This window comes from Gadus macrocephalus, chromosome 19, assembly GCF_031168955.1.
Source record: "Gadus macrocephalus chromosome 19, ASM3116895v1".
In the NCBI taxonomy this organism is placed as follows: Eukaryota; Metazoa; Chordata; class Actinopteri; order Gadiformes; family Gadidae; genus Gadus; species Gadus macrocephalus.
Window position 1 is genome coordinate 728,941 of NC_082400.1, and position 17,508 is coordinate 746,448.

Genomic DNA, 17,508 nt, shown 5'->3' on the forward strand with positions numbered 1-17,508 from the left:
GGATTGGAGTCCCAGAGAAAGGACCAAGTTCCTTTAGGTCGGGTTGGAGTCCCAACGTGGGTTCCAGAGAGACTGTTGATCTGATCTTAAATACATTGCACTTTCAATTTTACTTACTAAAAAGCCTTTTTAACTTTCAATTTAATTTTCTATTTTTACCAGAAAGATACATGATCTGATACCAGAGAGAAAGGATAAGGGTTACTAGAATCCGGGTTGGAGTCCCAGAGAAAGTACCAAGTTCCTTTAGGTCGGGTTGGAGTGAGTCCCGACGCGGATACCAGAGAGTCTGTTGATCTGATCTTAAATACAATGCACTTTCTATTTTACTCATTTCTTTGCATATGTTTTCTTTTACTTATCTATTATTTTATTTTATTGTGTTACAATGTTTTTATGTGAAGCACTTTGAGTCTGCCTTGTGTATGAAAAGTGCTATATGAATAAAGTTGCCTTGCCTTGCCTAACAGTTCAACTCACGATGCATAGTACATAGAGAATAGTGAATAAATGATCGGGATTATTTTTCTAATACATAAATGTATCTGGATAATATTGCCAGTAGACAGGGTGGCAACCTCATACACACTCAAACACAGACACACAAACACTCACATACAGACAAGCACGCACAGACACGCACACACATGCACACACATACATGCTGTGGCAACCCGGCCCGACACGGCGGGCCTGGAAGCCCAGAGGGCAGGTAATACGAGCTGTCTACCACCCTTTTCCCCCAGAGGGCGCCAAGGGTCGCATTGGCAAGGTCCCACTCACCGCCAACGGGAGACACCTGTGTACCAGGCCAATCAGACCCAGGTGAGGGCTATAAAGAGAAGCTGAGATGCAGTCTAAGGGGAGGAGGTATGTGACCCATGTAGAGGCAGAGAGCGGAGCGAGATTCCCTACCCGGACGGACCTTTGCCCCGGGACCCGGTCTAGAGAAGACCACAGGAGACCACGGAAGGACCTCCTCACCTGGATACCGGGACAGCGCGTGAGACACGACCACAGCATCCCCAGTGGCTCACGGAGCCCAGACTCTTTATTTGTTATAGTTTGCATTGACGGGTGATTCCCTTTTTTTCCGTTCTTTGGAATTAATAAACGTGCCTTGTTGGCAGTTTGAGCATCCAAGACTCTTGTTCCTTGAGCCGGGTTACCACAATGCACATACACACACACACACACACGCGCGCGCAGACACACACACACACACACACACACACAAAATCACACAGGCACAAACACACACAGACCAGCACACACACGCACACAAACACACACACGCATGCATAAACACGCACATACAAACATGCACACAAACAGAGATTCAAGCAGACGCACATTTAAACACACACACACACACACACACAGAGACAGACACACACACACACTCTGCACCCATGGCAGTTAAATAAGTAAGATAAATAATGTGTTCCTTAATAACAATAATCACCTGGACAGCCTGAGACTGTTGTGCCAGCTGTTAGGCCAGTTCTGGGACGCTCTGGCTAATCAGGCGTGTTGATAGTGAAGAGTCTGGGGAGCAGCCAATCCTCAGCTGTCGTTTATTACAACTCTCGTCCTCCTCCTAATGACCTCATCAAGCACCACAGCACAACAGAGAGAGAGAGAGAGAGAGAGAGGGGAAGATGAGAGATGGATAGAGACAGAAAGAGATGAGTGATTGTGTGGAAGGTGTGAATAGATTAGGCATTAATAAAGGTCTCGAGTGGGAGCGAGACTTGACACCTCATTTTTCAGATTGTGTGTGTGTGTGTGTGTGTGTGTGTGTGTGTGTGTGTGTGTGTGTGTGTGTGTGTGCATGTCTATGTATGTGTGTGTCAGTGTGTGTGTGTGTGTGGCCTGTGCCCTATACCACGAAGCTCGCTGAACATACCCAGGCTTTCTTGGGAAAACCTGGCTCGACAGAGCCGCAACTCGCAATCAGAGTTAAATTGTACCACGAAGCTCACTTTAGATTCAATTAGTAGAACCAGGTTTTCCGCTTTAGGTTCAGTGCGCGTTCACGTGAAAGGGGCGTTTTTTGCGTCATTTTTCTCACCTTTACGATAGATCAAGCAGTCAATATGAGTATAAGTGAAATGATTCTGCATATTGTCTATAAAATAACTATGCAAAATGCAGAATTGTTCGCTATTAATCCAAATAGAATGATGATGATTTAAAAATGCATAAGCAACGTCCATCCTGCCTTATTCTATCATTTAGGGAATTCACTTTAAATACACCCTATTTAAGAAATGTATCGCATGTTTTCGACCGCTGAGAGGTAGCGGCTGTAGCGTAGTGGATTAGTGTAAGACCCGAACGCCAGCGACCGGGGTTCAAATTCGCCGGTCTATAATCATGCATTTTACCCCCATAGATGTGGTGCCAGCACGGCCTTGAAAATATGGGTTCAAGTTCGAAATAAGCACAAAAATATAATTCCATAAGCTTTAGTGAATAAGTATTCCATATGCATGAGAATTAGGACTTTTTAAGCTTCACATAAATTCGCGTCACTTGGGAGTCGAACCCCCCGCGCAGAAATTCAAGACTGACGCGCTACCTCCACTCTGTCACTGAGACACAATGCGCAACAGTAATCATTGTCTACATAAGGTCCAAAAGGACGATCAAATAACGAACACCCTCTGATGAGAATCTGTATCTCTCATGTAGAACCCCAATTTCGTTGTTTGCACAACGACAATAAAGTCTGAAATCTGAATATCGTCAGACAATGCCAAGGGATCGGTTCTGTCCCGTAAAACCCTTGTCTCCGGAGAGACGCCTGTACGAGAAGTGCGCCGGGGTCCACGGGAACACCCACAAATGGTGACGCCATTGTCAGAGGAGGGGCTAGGAAGCTGCGCACGCCGATTTAAGTAGCCGATCTCCGGCTAGACTAAGCCGAAAAACTGCTCCCGACCAGGTTTGGTTGCGAGCATAAGTCACCATGGTGATACAGCGACGCTAAAAGAGATCGACTTTCGTGGTACAACTAACCCAGGCTTGGAGCTCAACATACCTCGCTAACCCTCTAAGCGAGCTTCGTGGTACAGGGCCCAGGAAAGCCCAGGGATGCCAGCTGTATTTTTCATCTCCACACACAGACATACACACACAGACATACTCACATGCACGCACGCACGCACACACACACACACACACACACACACACACACACACACACACACACACACACACACACACACACACACACACACACACACAGAAAACAATGACAAACAAACACAGGCAGCCACTGGCCTGTCAGACATGTGTGTTCCCATGGCGATGGTGGGCATCACGAGGGGGCAATGTGAGTACATAAAATTCATCAAATAAGCAACTGCCTCAAGTGCTACATTATCGAAAGAGAGAACTTATTATATTAAATATCAGTTTGCAGCCTAATCAAATGAGTTCTTAGCCTGCAGCACACACAAACAATGTAATCCAATTGGAACAGTGACCCAACTCTTCAGGGGTGTTCTCCACTGGTCAGGTGGGTGTTCTCAATTGGACCAGTGACCCCACTGGTCAGGGGGGTGTTCCCCATTGGACAAGTGACCCCACTGGTCAGGGGTGTTCTCCACTGGTCATGGGGGTTCTCCACTGGTCAGGGGTGTTCTCCATTAGACCAGTAAGGCCACTGGTCAGGGGTGTTCTCCACTTGTCAGGGGTGTTCTCCACTGGTCAGGGGTGTTCCTCTATGGTCAGGGGTGTTCCTCTATGGTCAGGGGTGTTCCTCTATGGTCAGGGGTGTTCTCCACTTGTCAGGGGGATTCCCCACTGGTCAGGGGTGTTCTCCACCTGTCAGGGGGGTTCTCCACTGGTCAGGGGTGTTCTCCATTGGACCAACCTTTTTGTGGAATCAGAGTAGATGTCGAATAACACACGCATCCAGCAGATCTCTTAAATTGGAAAATAGCAATTTTCTTAATTAAGATAAACTATAAAATGAAGCAACTTATGCAAGAAAGCAAAAAATTGTGATTGCATGAAAAAAAAACGATGAGCAGAAGAAGCATAACATTGATGTGTGTTACACCGACAAGCAAATAATTTATTAAATCTTCAATATATTGATACAGAGACTATGTGTATAATATTTGACTATGATGAGTCAAAAGATCAAGTCTGCTGCCCTCCAGACCAGGGCCCCGTTTCCCGAAAGCGTCGTTAGCCTAAGTGGATCGTGAAGTGCGTCGAAAGGGCATCGTAGAGTTTTCACCGCGTTTCCCGAAAGCATCGTAGGGAACGAACGTCTTGAAAACGCTCGTAGCTAACGAGTACTCCAGGGGTGCTCGTAGGTACTCGTAGGACGCTAAGAGCATCGTCAGCTATAGCCTCAGTGGCGTCACCATCGGACATTCCGTATATTGGATGCGTTTTATTAAAACGCATTGCGCCTTTATGTTCTTAGTTTGGTAATTAATAAAGATTATTAATTAATTTATAAATAAAGATGTTAAAATGGCCAAAATAAAACGGGACAGTCCAGAAAATGTTTGCGCAGGCAGGGCACTCAAAATGTGTGAGAGAAAGTGGGGGGATTTGTGCAGACTGACATAGGCTACTCATAAAACGTAGCATAAAATAATGTAAAAAATAAATTAAATTAAACAAATAAAAAAAAATAAAAAATAACGAAATAAAATAAATGAAAAAAAATAAAAAATAAAGAAATAAAAAAAATTATAAAAAACAAGCAAAGGAGCAGGCAAAAGGCTGGGATATGGTGGGGATTGGTCACGTTGACGGGAATGTTTAGTGACATGAGGGAGGGTGGAGGGGGTTAAAAAAAAGTCTCAATCACTATTCGACGCGCATGAAAACCAGCCGCGTAGTTATGAGGGAGGCCGTCCTCACACCGATCTTCCTCATCGTCATCGTCCTCAACGTCCTCCGGTTCAAGCAATGCCACCCCAGCCTTAGCTGCAATGTTGTGCAACATAGCCGTCACACATATCACGGCGCATGACTTGGCCGGAGAAAACTGGAGCCCTCCGCCTGACTTGTGAAGGCATCTAAAGCGCAACTTCCACCTCCCGATCGTGCGCTCAACGATGCACCGGGCCAGACGGTGGGCTTCGTTGTATTCCTCATCATGGACGTCTCCCGGGTTATTCACAGGTGTGAAGAGGAATTATTTAAGGGGGGAAAATGCTGTGAAACGCACAGTGCATTCAGGATTAGGACTGATATATGACGGTTTAAGCCTAATCAATTGTGTTTTAATGTCTTTAGCATTCATATAATTGCAGTCTATTTTTTTCATAGGCTACTCTGCTGTTGTCCTTGATGGGGATATATTTTAACCCTTTTTAACACAATTTTCCTGCGACATTCCTGCGTCTCCCCTTCCTACGGAGCCCATTTCAGCACCGTGTCAGTAGACAGTTACAATCCTACGAAGTCGTGAGTGCAGCGAATGCGCGTTCACGTTAAGAGGAGTTTCGGGAAACGCTCCAAAGAAATTGACGATGGATCGCAAGATCCATCGTGAGAATGATCGTACGAGCGTGGATCCATCGTTATCGGGAAACGGGGCCCAGAGCAAATGATCTGAAGGGATGAATTATTAAACAGCAGATCAATCGGCATGGGATCGTTTAAGGGTTTGGCAGCAGACCAAGCTGCAAATCTGCCCCAGAGATGATTTGAGCAGATGTGAATGATAAAGAGGTTTAGAGAACGTAATCATGGAACAAATGATGCACGATAACGTACAGGAAGCCCTCTCTATGATGCCCGATTATCAACCAATGAGTTCGATGATATACAATGTAAATAACACATTGCACAGGCTTTCTGCAAACAATCCATATTCTATGACATTTTGAGAATGCTACACACACTCGAACACACGCAAACACACACCCACACACACACACCAAAAAGATTATCATACACCAACCCAGTCGCCAAGAAAAAACGTCGACGGTGTACGTTTCCATGAACACTGGAGACGTACTATTACAACGTAAAAACAGCGTGTTATACCTACAGTATCCACGCGTGCCGCTGTGGAGGCGGGTTTCGGGGTATGTGTTTCACGGCTTTCGCGGCAAATTGTGGACACGATTGTTTAGGGGGGGGGGGGGGTAGACTGTTGTTGACCGGGGAGGGGGGGGGGGGGGAGACACGTTTGTTGAGGGGGGGGGGGGGGGGGGGGGGGGGGGGCACGATTGTAGGGGGGGGGGGGGGGGGGGAACACGTTAGTTGAAGGGGGACGACGACGACGACACGTTTGTTGAGGGGGGGGAGACACGTTTGTAGGGGGGGGGCACGCTCGACAACGAGAGTTGATTTTTATTGAATGCTCGACAACGAGAGTTGGTTTTTATTGAACGAGACTTCAACACGGAACAGCTGCACGAAACGATGGTCACGTCACTCTCGGTGACGGTGTCGACAACAATGAACACACGAACAATGTTAATAGAACAACACACAACCACATAACATCCCGAACCCATCAACCCCACTTAATCCTAACAACAAAACAAGTTAACAAAAGCCCCATTTGTCAACTGACAACCCCAATTCCCAGAATCCCCCGCGGCTCCGGAACACGGTGTAGCTTATATTAATCTTTATTATCCGAATGGGAAATGCAATATTTTAGGACAGATACACCATTAAACGCGTTTCTAATGACATTTCTAGCGAGAAATGTACATTTTCCTTACATAATCTTCAGTCAGTGAATGTGTATGATCTTTATTAATCTTTATTATCTGAATGGGAAATGCAATATTTTAGGACCGATTCACCGTTAAACGCGTTTCTAATAACATTTCTAGCGAGAAATATACTTTTTACTTGCATAATCTTCAGTCAGTGATTGTGTCTGATCTTTAGTTTTATAGTTATTAGGATTTGATCGGATCGCTCGCATGTTTCAACGTCAGGTTGTTAGGCTGCTTTCGCTAAACTAGCAGCTCACGTGCTTCCTGCGTTTGTCTTATTAAACTGTTACTTTATGTAACTTTTAATGATATCATCTTGTTAGAAACACGTATATCTGAGAGGCAACCCAGTCGCCAAAAGCATTCGTTGACAGTGTACGTTTCGTGAACACTGGATTACGTCGCATTTCAACATAAAATAGCGTTTTATACACACACACACACGCACGCACACACACACACACACACACACACACACACACACACACACACACACACACACACACACACACACGCACACGCACGCACAGACACACACAGACACACAGACACACACGCACACACACACACGCACACTCGCTGCTAAAACAACAACAACAAAATATTCCCTCAAATATTATTACTAAAGAACCGTTTTCCAAAGAACGAAATGTAAACCAATGCATTCTGAATGGGAGTGTTTCTCCGATTTTTCCATGCTACACAGAACGAAATGTAAACCCATGCAAATAAAGACTTCATGGTCATAATAATTTAAATATCATTAATCTCCGTGTGTTGGGTGGTAGGCCTATTCTATTTTTTTCAACGGGGCTGCATCCAGTCACTTGACCGTCATGCTGCTATGGTGGTTGCTATCGACCGCCCCCTCTAATCCTTACATGGCTCTAAAAACCACGCGGCAAAGGAGCTGCCGTAAATTGTGTTGTTTTTGTCGTAAACTGGGGTCCGACGGTTAAAAAATAGACAGATATTCCGAGGTATCCTTAAAAGGCAGCTTGGATGTTTTTATTTTCTGCAGTTTAGACTTCTTCTATAACCTATTTTTGAAAGCAAAACACCAAGTTCATTGATTTAACGAGGCAGGGTTATTTGAAACAATTTATTCAATAAATATTTGTGAGAGGTCATTCCTTCTCCTGAGTTTGCTTCCTATTTATGTCTAGTGTACACCCCTACTGTCCAAAAGCATCCCCCCCCCCTCCCCATATGGATTTGGAGAGTTGTTGCTATGTCCCAGTGGTGGAAGTAGCATATAATATGAAAGAGGGCATTCAATTATACTACAATGATCAATTAGGAGGCCGAAGCCCTAAAGGAAGTGATGCAATAGGTGACTGAGGCGAGAACATTTAAGTAAACTGTACCTTGGGGTCTCTTATATATCAAAGGGGGTTTCAAAGGACGCATACGCTTCAACCTGTGGCTCCAGCCCTACAGGAAATGACTCAGCAAGTGCTCCATCTCGTTGCACCTGCACCCAGCGGCTCGCTTGCAAGATTTTGGCCTGAAGTTCTTCCCAGACCTATACCCTAACAGTCCAACATGCATATCTGAGAATCAGGCCTCTCTTCAATAATGACAAAATGTTATGAGAGAAATACAGATTCACTTTTTGTTATCTCATAAGCGGCGTGGTGCCGGCTCCTTTTGACCTTTTGACCCCAGACTTCAAAGACGTGGCCACAGGCCAGCTGTGTCTACACACATTAAGCCACAAATGTACACCTCCATCCCACAAAAAATGGGGCCTAGAAACTAACCTCTGTCTTATGTACATTGACTGTACTGTTGGAGGTCACGCCCCTTTTCCGGCCTTTTCGAGATAGCTAGGGATGCTAAAATGTTTACACACATTTCCCGGGGCCCCGAGAACGACATATCCAAGATTTGTAGTTCTAGCCCATAGAGAAAAAAAGTTTTCCCAAATGGACTGTCAAGTGTTGCCTGCGAGACCTAATGGTTCAGAATGTGGTGGAAAAACAGTTTTTGAGATAGGAAGGTCCTACCGCCCTGAAATTTGAATAGCATATTCTAGGGCCTAACTGGGACCCCCGCACCGAAACTTGGCCCGGTCGGACCCCGAGTGCAGGAAGGGGGGGCCTGGACTTTCATAATCTTCGCTCGGTGAATGTAAAGGATGTTTGGTCGTATGTTATGGCGAAGAATCATAATGTGAATGGGAATATTCTATTAATGTCTTGATATCATCTTTCGTCTCAACACTTCTGCTGCAGCCGCTTAAAGTCTCACTCCGAGAACCTTAAAATATGAATCAATCCATTAGAAGTATGAAAATATGTTCCCGGTCGTGCAACAGGGCAAACAAGGTGTCCTTTGACATCTACGTTTCGAGACGATTGCAACAGTGCCACACATGATCCTATTTGAATATGTTTCGGGGTAGTAATTAGCTGTCGATTTTGGAGGCCTTTATCAATAATGACCAGCTATAGATTTGCTTCCCGATGGAGATTTTTGACAAATTACATGTTAATTAGTATCTACACGTTAAGCTGAGTCCAATGAGATCAAGCTCGCCCTCTTGCTACACCGAGATCATGTCCTAGACCTAGGTGTACCATGTAAAATACATGTTACCATTAGCTAGAGTGTCATGCTTGGTGTCATTGGACTCAGCTCAACGTGTAGATGCTAAATAACATTTGTCACAATTTTTTATCGGGAAGCAAATCAATAGCTGCTCATTATTGATTAAGGCCTCCAATTTCGACAGCTAATTACTACCATTAAACATGTTCGAATATGCTCAGGTGTGGCACCGTTGCAATCGCCTGGAAGTGTAGATGTTGAAGGACACCTTGTTCGTTCTCCTACGCCACCGGGAAGATATTTACATGCTTCTGATTGACTAATGAATTGATTCAGCTATTCCCCCAGAAGTCTGGGGTCAAAAGGTCAAAAGGAGACGGCACCAGCCCCGTTGAAAAAAATAGAATACCACCCAACACACGGAGATTAATGATATTTAAATTATTATGACCATGAAGTCTTTATTTGCATGGGTTTACATTTGTTCTGTGTAGCATGGAAAAATCGGAGAAACACTCCCATTCAGGATGCATTGGTTTACATTTCGTTCTTTGGAAAACGGTTCTTTAGTAATAATATTTGAGGGAATATTTTGTTGTTGTTGTTTTAGCAGCGAAATGCACCGTGTGCGTGTGTGTGTGTGTGTGTGTGTGTGTGTGTGTGTGTGTGTGTGTGTGTGTGTCTGTGTCTGTGTGTCTGTGTGTGTCTGTGCGTGCGCGTGCATGTGTGTGCGTGTGTGTGTGCGTGCGTGTGTGCGTGTATAACACGCTATTTTATGTTGAAATGCGACGTAATCCAGTGTTCACGAAACGTACACTGTCAACGAATGCTTTTGGCGACTGGGTTGCCTCTCAGATATACGTGTTTCTAACAAGATGATATCATTAAAAGTTACATAAAGTAACAGTTTAATAACACAAACGCAGGAAGGAAGCACGTGAGCTGCTAGTTTAGCGAAAGCAGCCTGACAACCTGACGTTGAAACATGCGAGCGATCCGATCAAATCCTAATAACTATAAAACTAAAGATCAGACACAATCACTGACTGAAGATTATGCAAGTAAAAAGTATATTTCTTGCTAGAAATGTTATTAGAAACACGTTTAACGGTGAATCGGTCCTAAAATTATGGAAGCATATATGTAGCAAAATTCAAATGGCAATGCAATTTGCAATTTGCAATTCAATAAGTAATTACGTTATGCAATTGACAATGCATTATGCAATTTCATAATGTAATTTGTAAATACGTTATTCAAAGTGTATTTTAATATGCAAAGTGACAATGCAATCCTCAATTAAATTTGCAAAAGTTATAACAATAAAAATACAATAACATTTTGTCAAATTCTTTGAGTTCCTTTATTCAAATTGAAAAGCTATAGCGTCCCCGTGATTGCAATCCACTTCGCCACGCTCCGTGTGTTGCGATATTCAAATTACATTTCAATCCGCAAAACGGAATCCAAAACGGAATCCAAAGAGGAAATCCAAAGAGGAATCCAAAGAGGAATCCAAAAAGTCAATATGCAAAGTGGCAAACGTATCAGCCACCAGCGGGAACTACGTCACTTTCTATTGTGTCAGACTGTTTTATGTGTGGGGGGAGGGAGTTCCAGAGCCTGGGTGCTGAACAGCTGAATGACCGGGCACCCATTCGTAATGAGTCGTGATGTGGGGATACATAGTAGTCCAGCAGAGGTTGACCGGAGGGAGCGGGAGAGAGTGTATTCTTGGAGGAGGTCCCAGAGGTAACTGGGGGCTAGGTTCTGGAGAGCTTTGTAGGTGAGGAGTGGGTGGAGACGGTGGGTCTCCCGACCCTATGTTTCGCACCCAGTGCCTGTAGCACTTTGGAAATCTTTGTGTTTACCACACTGGCGTCAAAACGTACCCGTGAGGATAAGTCGTCTATCCTATCTCCCAGAACACGCACTCTATCTACTGCATCTGTGTCTTCAACACGATTGTTCTCCACATCATCGGCCAAACTTCGGAGCGTGTCAATAATCTCCATTGGTGACCTGACACAGACGAACTAGAAGTGAACAAGGAAATTACGAGCAAGTGACGTAGTTCCCGCCCAGACGCTGATTGGCTGATACGTTTGCCACTTTGCATATTGACTTTTTGGATTCCTCTTTGGATTCCTCTTTGGATTCCGTTTTGCGGATTGAAATGCCATTTGAATATCGCAACACGCGGAGCGTGGCGAAGTGGATTGCAATCACAGGGACGCTATAGCTTTTCAATTTGTATAAAGGAACTCAAAGAATTTGACAAAATGTTATTCTATTTGTATTGTTATAACTTTTGCAAATTTAATTGAGGATTGCATTGTCACTTTGCATGTTAAAATACACTTTGAATAACGTATTTACAAATTACATTATAAAATTGCATAATGAATTGTCAAATGCATAATGTAATTCCAAATTGCATTGCCATTTGAATTTTGCTACATATATGCTTCCATATAAAATATTGCATTTCCCATTCAGATAATAAAGATTAATAAAGATCATACACATTCACTGACTGAAGATTATGTAAGGAAAATGTACATTTCTCGCAAGAAATGTCATTAGAAACGCGTTTAATGGTGTATCTGTCCTAAAATATTGCATTTCCCATTCGGATAATAAAGATTAATATAAGCTACGCCGTGTTCCGGAGCCGCGGGGGATTCTGGGAATTGGGGTTGTCAGTTGACAAATGGGGCTTTTGTTAACTTGTTTTGTTGTTAGGATTAAGTGGGGTTGATGGGTTCGGGATGTTATGTGGTTGTGTGTTGTTCTATTAACATTGTTCGTGTGTTCATTGTTGTCGACACCGTCACCGAGAGTGACGTGACCATCGTTTCGTGCAGCTGTTCCGTGTTGAAGTCTCGTTCAATAAAAACCAACTCTCGTTGTCGAGCTTTAAATAAAAACCAACTCTCGTTGTCGAGCGTGCCCCCCCCCCCCTACAAACGTGTCTCCCCCCCCCTCAACAAACGTGTCGTCGTCGTCGTCGTCGTCGTCCCCCCCCCCCTACAATCGTGTCCCCCCCCCCCCCCCCCCCCCCCCCTCAACAAACGTGTCTCCCCCCCCCTCCCCGGTCAACAACAGTCTACCTCCCCCCCCCCTAAACAATCGTGTCCACAATTTGCCGCGAAAGCCGTGAAACCCAAACCCCGAAACCCGCCTCCACAGCGGCACGCGTGGATACTGTAGGTATAACACGCTGTTTTTACGTTGTAATAGTACGTCTCCAGTGTTCATGGAAACGTTTTTTCTTGGCGACTGGGTTGCATACACACACGGTCTAGGTCTGCTTGTCTAGCCTGCTAAACATCCCAACGTATGGAAAACCATCTGGATCAACCATTCCTCCATCCCATCTGGTTTACTGACTCCAAGGCTCTCCTCTCATCCCCTTCTTCCTTCTCTCTTGTCACAATGCTCCGATTCCTCTCTTTTCTCTAAATTTTCCACTCCCATCTCCTTCTCTTCCTGTCCCTAATCTCCTTGTCTCTATTCCTCCCTCCTCTCTTATTCTTCCTCTCACTCATCTCTTGATCCCTCTTTCTTTTCATCTTGCTTCCTCTCCATCTCTTCCTCCCTCCTCTCCATCTCTTCTTCTCCATCTCTTCCAATCTCCTCCCCTTTCCATCTCTTCCTCTCTCACCCATCTCTTCCGGTTTCTCTATCTCTGGTTGTCTCTTTCCCTCTATCTCTCTCCCATTTCCTATCCTTCTTTCTTTTTCTCATGGTACATTGCAAGGTATATGAGCAGGTCCCCAAGCACATGCGATTCAGATTTACACGTCGATCTGTTTCACCACATTTTTTATTCTTTTTTCTTTTTGCGGTCCTGCGAAAAAACTTTTTTGCATTCATTTCAGCTGAACATTTTAATGTGTTGCAGTATTTCTGCACTGATTTCATCATTACATCCCCTGAAAGGCAGTCTAAAAATGGTCTTACTGTAGTGTTTTTCATTTTACCGACTTTCAAAGCTCTCCACCACCTGGCCCCGCCCTACCTGTCTGACCTCCTCATCCCCCATCGCCCCTCCCGAACCCTCAGATCCTCCTCCACTCTCACTCTAACTGTCCGACCATCCAAACTTAAAACCTTCGGTGACAGAGCCTTCTCAAGAACAGCACCCCGACTCTGGAACTCTCTCCCCCAACCTGTCCGCGACTCTCCCACACTTCCCATATTCAAATCCCGTTTAAAAACCTACCTCTTTTCCCAAGCCTATGACCTCCCATAACAACCCTTATCCCTATCTACTATCACACTCCACCTTGCTTCTGTTCTCTGTTTTGCTGTCTTCCGCTTGTCCCCCCTGATTGTCATCTCCCTCTTCGTGTTTAATGTAAGCGTCTTTGGGTCACTGAAAAGCGCTATAAAAAATTAATGAATTATTATTATTACATCCCTGAAAGACAGTCTAAACATTTTCTTACTGTAGTGTTTTTCATTTGACTTCATTTTACATCAGTTCAATGACTGTACTGTGAGTTATGCCAAAATAGGTGAAATTGGTTTATTCTCAGAACTCCAACAATGTTGCAGTATCAACTATAGGTGTACAGTATGACTCGGGGAAGCTTGGATTGTGAGTGTAGCGCATTGGAGCTAAATTGGAGCTTGTGTTAATGCAACATTTATATGATATATTCACAGTATTGTATTACAATATGGCAACAGTGTTTATACTGTATGTACCATACAATTGCAACCTACTAAAAAGGAAACAATTTATACACAGTTTTATACATTTGAATGTGTAACCTCATGAAGCCAAAACATATGTAAACAGTATTTTGATGGTAGTGTTTTAAATTGATCACACCAGTGTTTAATTTATGCTCTGTAAGAAATATTCATATGAGAGCTGCGTTTATCGTTTTCGTGCAAAGAATCAGTTTTGAGAAGAGAGAACATGACATTTGGTTACAGTTTTTACATCATTTATAGTCTTTCTCGATTGCACACAAAAAATAGAACTATGCACACAATTCTGAAAACTTGAAGCTCATGTAATAAACTACAAGACTCCAGACTGCTAAACTCTTAGCACAAATCTCATAATTTAGCACACTTGGTTCACCTGGAAACACTGGCCTTCAAAACGCAACAACTATTACCAATAAGTCTAACTCACTTCTTACCTGTTCAAACTCAACTGGCAAAACACTTCATTCATGTGTCAGAGCATGAAAGAGGCCTTAGCTGAGCTCTAATGTGTTGTAGATATGGTCCTCTGGCCTGATCAGGATCGGAGGTGAGATACTGATTTACATGTAGATCTGTTTCACCTCAATTATATTCTTATTTAATTTATTTGTTGGCCTACGAAAAGCTTCAGTCAGTTCAGCTGAACATTTCACTGTATTAAAGTTACAAATAAATATTTGCTTTCTTACCTTTTTGTACATGTGCACTGATTTCATCATTAGATCCCCCGAAAGACAGCCTAAAAATCTTCTTACTGTAGTGGCAGCAGTAGCTCAGGAGGTAGAGCGGGGTTGGCTGGTAACCTGAAGGTTGCTGGTTCAATCCCCGGCTCCTCCTAGCTGAGTGTCGAGGTGTCCTAGAGCAAGGCACCTAACCCTGACTGTTAGCTCCCGACGAGCTGGCTGTCGCCTTGCATGGTTGACTCCGCCGTCGGTGTGTGAATGTGTGCGTGAATGGTGAATGTGAGGCAACATTGTAAAGCGCTTTGGGTGGCCGATGGTCAGAAAAGCGCTAGATAAATGCAGTCCATTTACATTTAGTGTTTTTCATTTTACTCTCCGTGCAATTACTGTACTGTAATTTGACAAAATAGTTAACATCGGTGTATTGTCAGAACAATGTTGCAGTATCAACTATAGGTGTAAAATATAACTCTGGGAAGCTGGGATTGTGAGTTTTGCCCATTGGAGCTAATTTGATAGACAAATATGCATTGCATCCTATGCTGATACGATTGTGTCAATGCAATATTTAGATCCTCCCCAAAACTGAAAATAACCATTTTGTCAAAACTCCACAAATCTCTTGCAAAATGAAACACTGCACTCAAAATCATGTTGAGCATCAATTAAACACTGGGGTGATCCATTGAAAACACTACCATCAAAATACTTTTTATATATGTTTTGGCTTCATGAGCCATGTTACATATTCAAATGTATAAAATTCTGTAGAAATTGTTAGCTTTTTTTAAAAAAGTTTAACAGGTTGCAATTGTATGGTACATACAGTATAAAGACTATTGTATTGCAATACAATATTGTGAATATATCATATAAATATTGCATCGAGACATTCGTATCAGAACAGGATACAATGCATATTCTTCCCAGAGTTATACTGTACACTTACAGTAGATACTGCAACATTGTTAGAGTTCTGAGAATACACAAATGTTACCAATTTTGGCAGAACTCACAGTAATTGCATAAAATTAAAAACACTGCAGTAAAAAAATGTTTGGTGTCCTTCGGGGCATGTGAAGATTAAATACAAACAAAAAGGTAACAAAACAAATATTTATTTGTTACTGTCATACAGTAAAATCCTCTGAACTGAGTGCTAAAAAAATTGGTTTTGCGTAGGCCCACAAAAAAGAAAAAAAAGAATTGAAATGCGCTGAAACAGAATTTACACGTCGATACATGTAAATCAGTCTGTATCCCGTCTCCGATCCTGATCAGGCCAGAGGAGCTCATCTACAACACAGTAGAGCTCCTCTGAGGCCTCTCCTATTTTCTGACACATGAATGAAGTGTTTTCCTACTTGAGTTTGAACACGTGAGAAGTGAGTGAGAGGGCTGCAACAACGAATCGATAAAAATCGATTACTAAATCCGTTGGCAACGAATTTGGTCGTCGATTCGTTGTGTCGCGCGATTAATAAGTTACTCATAGGCGCAGCACTGTTTACAGCCAGCCGCCGACAGGTTGGTTCATGGTTCATGCACGCCCACAGCGAGCTTTAGTGTGAGCGACCACAGCTTGTATTTTGGTCATATCTTAAAACTGGACTGTAGGCCTACATAAAAGTTTTGTACCTTCACTGTCTTTGGGTTAAAAAAACTCCTTCAACTCAGTATCCGTCTAGTCCAACCGAAACTGTCAGCTGCTGCTGCTGCAGACGTTGTGCAGACGGGCTCGGAGTCGGCACCGCGTGCATCAACAGTCATTCAAAGCAGCGGTAGTAATCACACAATGGTGTAGACGGTGTAGAAAGTCCCGTCAGTAAAAAATAGTAATGCAGTTTTTAAATCCATGTTAAAATCGGCCCTAATTGTAGAACCAAGTGTGCTAAATGATAAGATTTGTGCTTGTGAGTTTTGAAAAAACTTGATTTAGATTTTCTATGAGTGAAAACAATGGAATTGAACTTGGAGAGCTGTCTGGAGTCTTGTTGTTGATACATAAGCAAAGTTCCATTTTGTGTGTGTATAAAATTTAGAGTTTTGAGTAATTGAGCTATAGTTTCAGAAAACGTGTTTAAACGAGTGAGAAAAAACTGTAACTAACTGTTAACCACTAAAGGCTAACTGCTGGTGGATGGTGGCGGTTGAGGCGTGACGCCAGCAGATGGTCTATTTTAGCGTATCAATAGTTAGGTGTTTGCGTGTGTTTCTGAGCCAGCGCTGCATGAGGCCATCAGTGTTTCAGGCCAACTCGCGCCTCGCAGATTGGACTTCAGAGTGGACTAAATCCAGATAGGCGTACTTGAAAATGTTTTATTTTAAGCCTTGAATCAGACTGATTCAAGGGTTTCTGAGAATGTTGCTTTCCCTCATATGATTCAAAAAGTTTTATCTTATCTCATTCTAAAAGGCAAAACACAAATTAATTTAATTATAGATAGAACTCAAGTCTTTAAAACTCAAAAATATTAAATATACAGTATATTAATATTTCTCTTTCGTCACATTAATGACATATCGTTATTTGAGACAGCCATCTTTTATTTGGATTCATAATCCAAACACATCTGAACCTGTTGATGTACAAAAGGAAGTTTTAGTGCTCGTTTACATAATACCTTCATCATCCTACTGTGATGTCATTCTGCAGACACTAAAACACAACCATCAAACACGCCCCCGGTTCATGCAGACGCATGAGTAGGACGCAGGAGTCACGGACCAACATGAAACCGATTCCACGCCTCCTCCCTGACTCTTTAGAACCGTGCACAATTACATTGCTCCACGCAGCGACGACACTAAGGGACGTCTCTGGGACA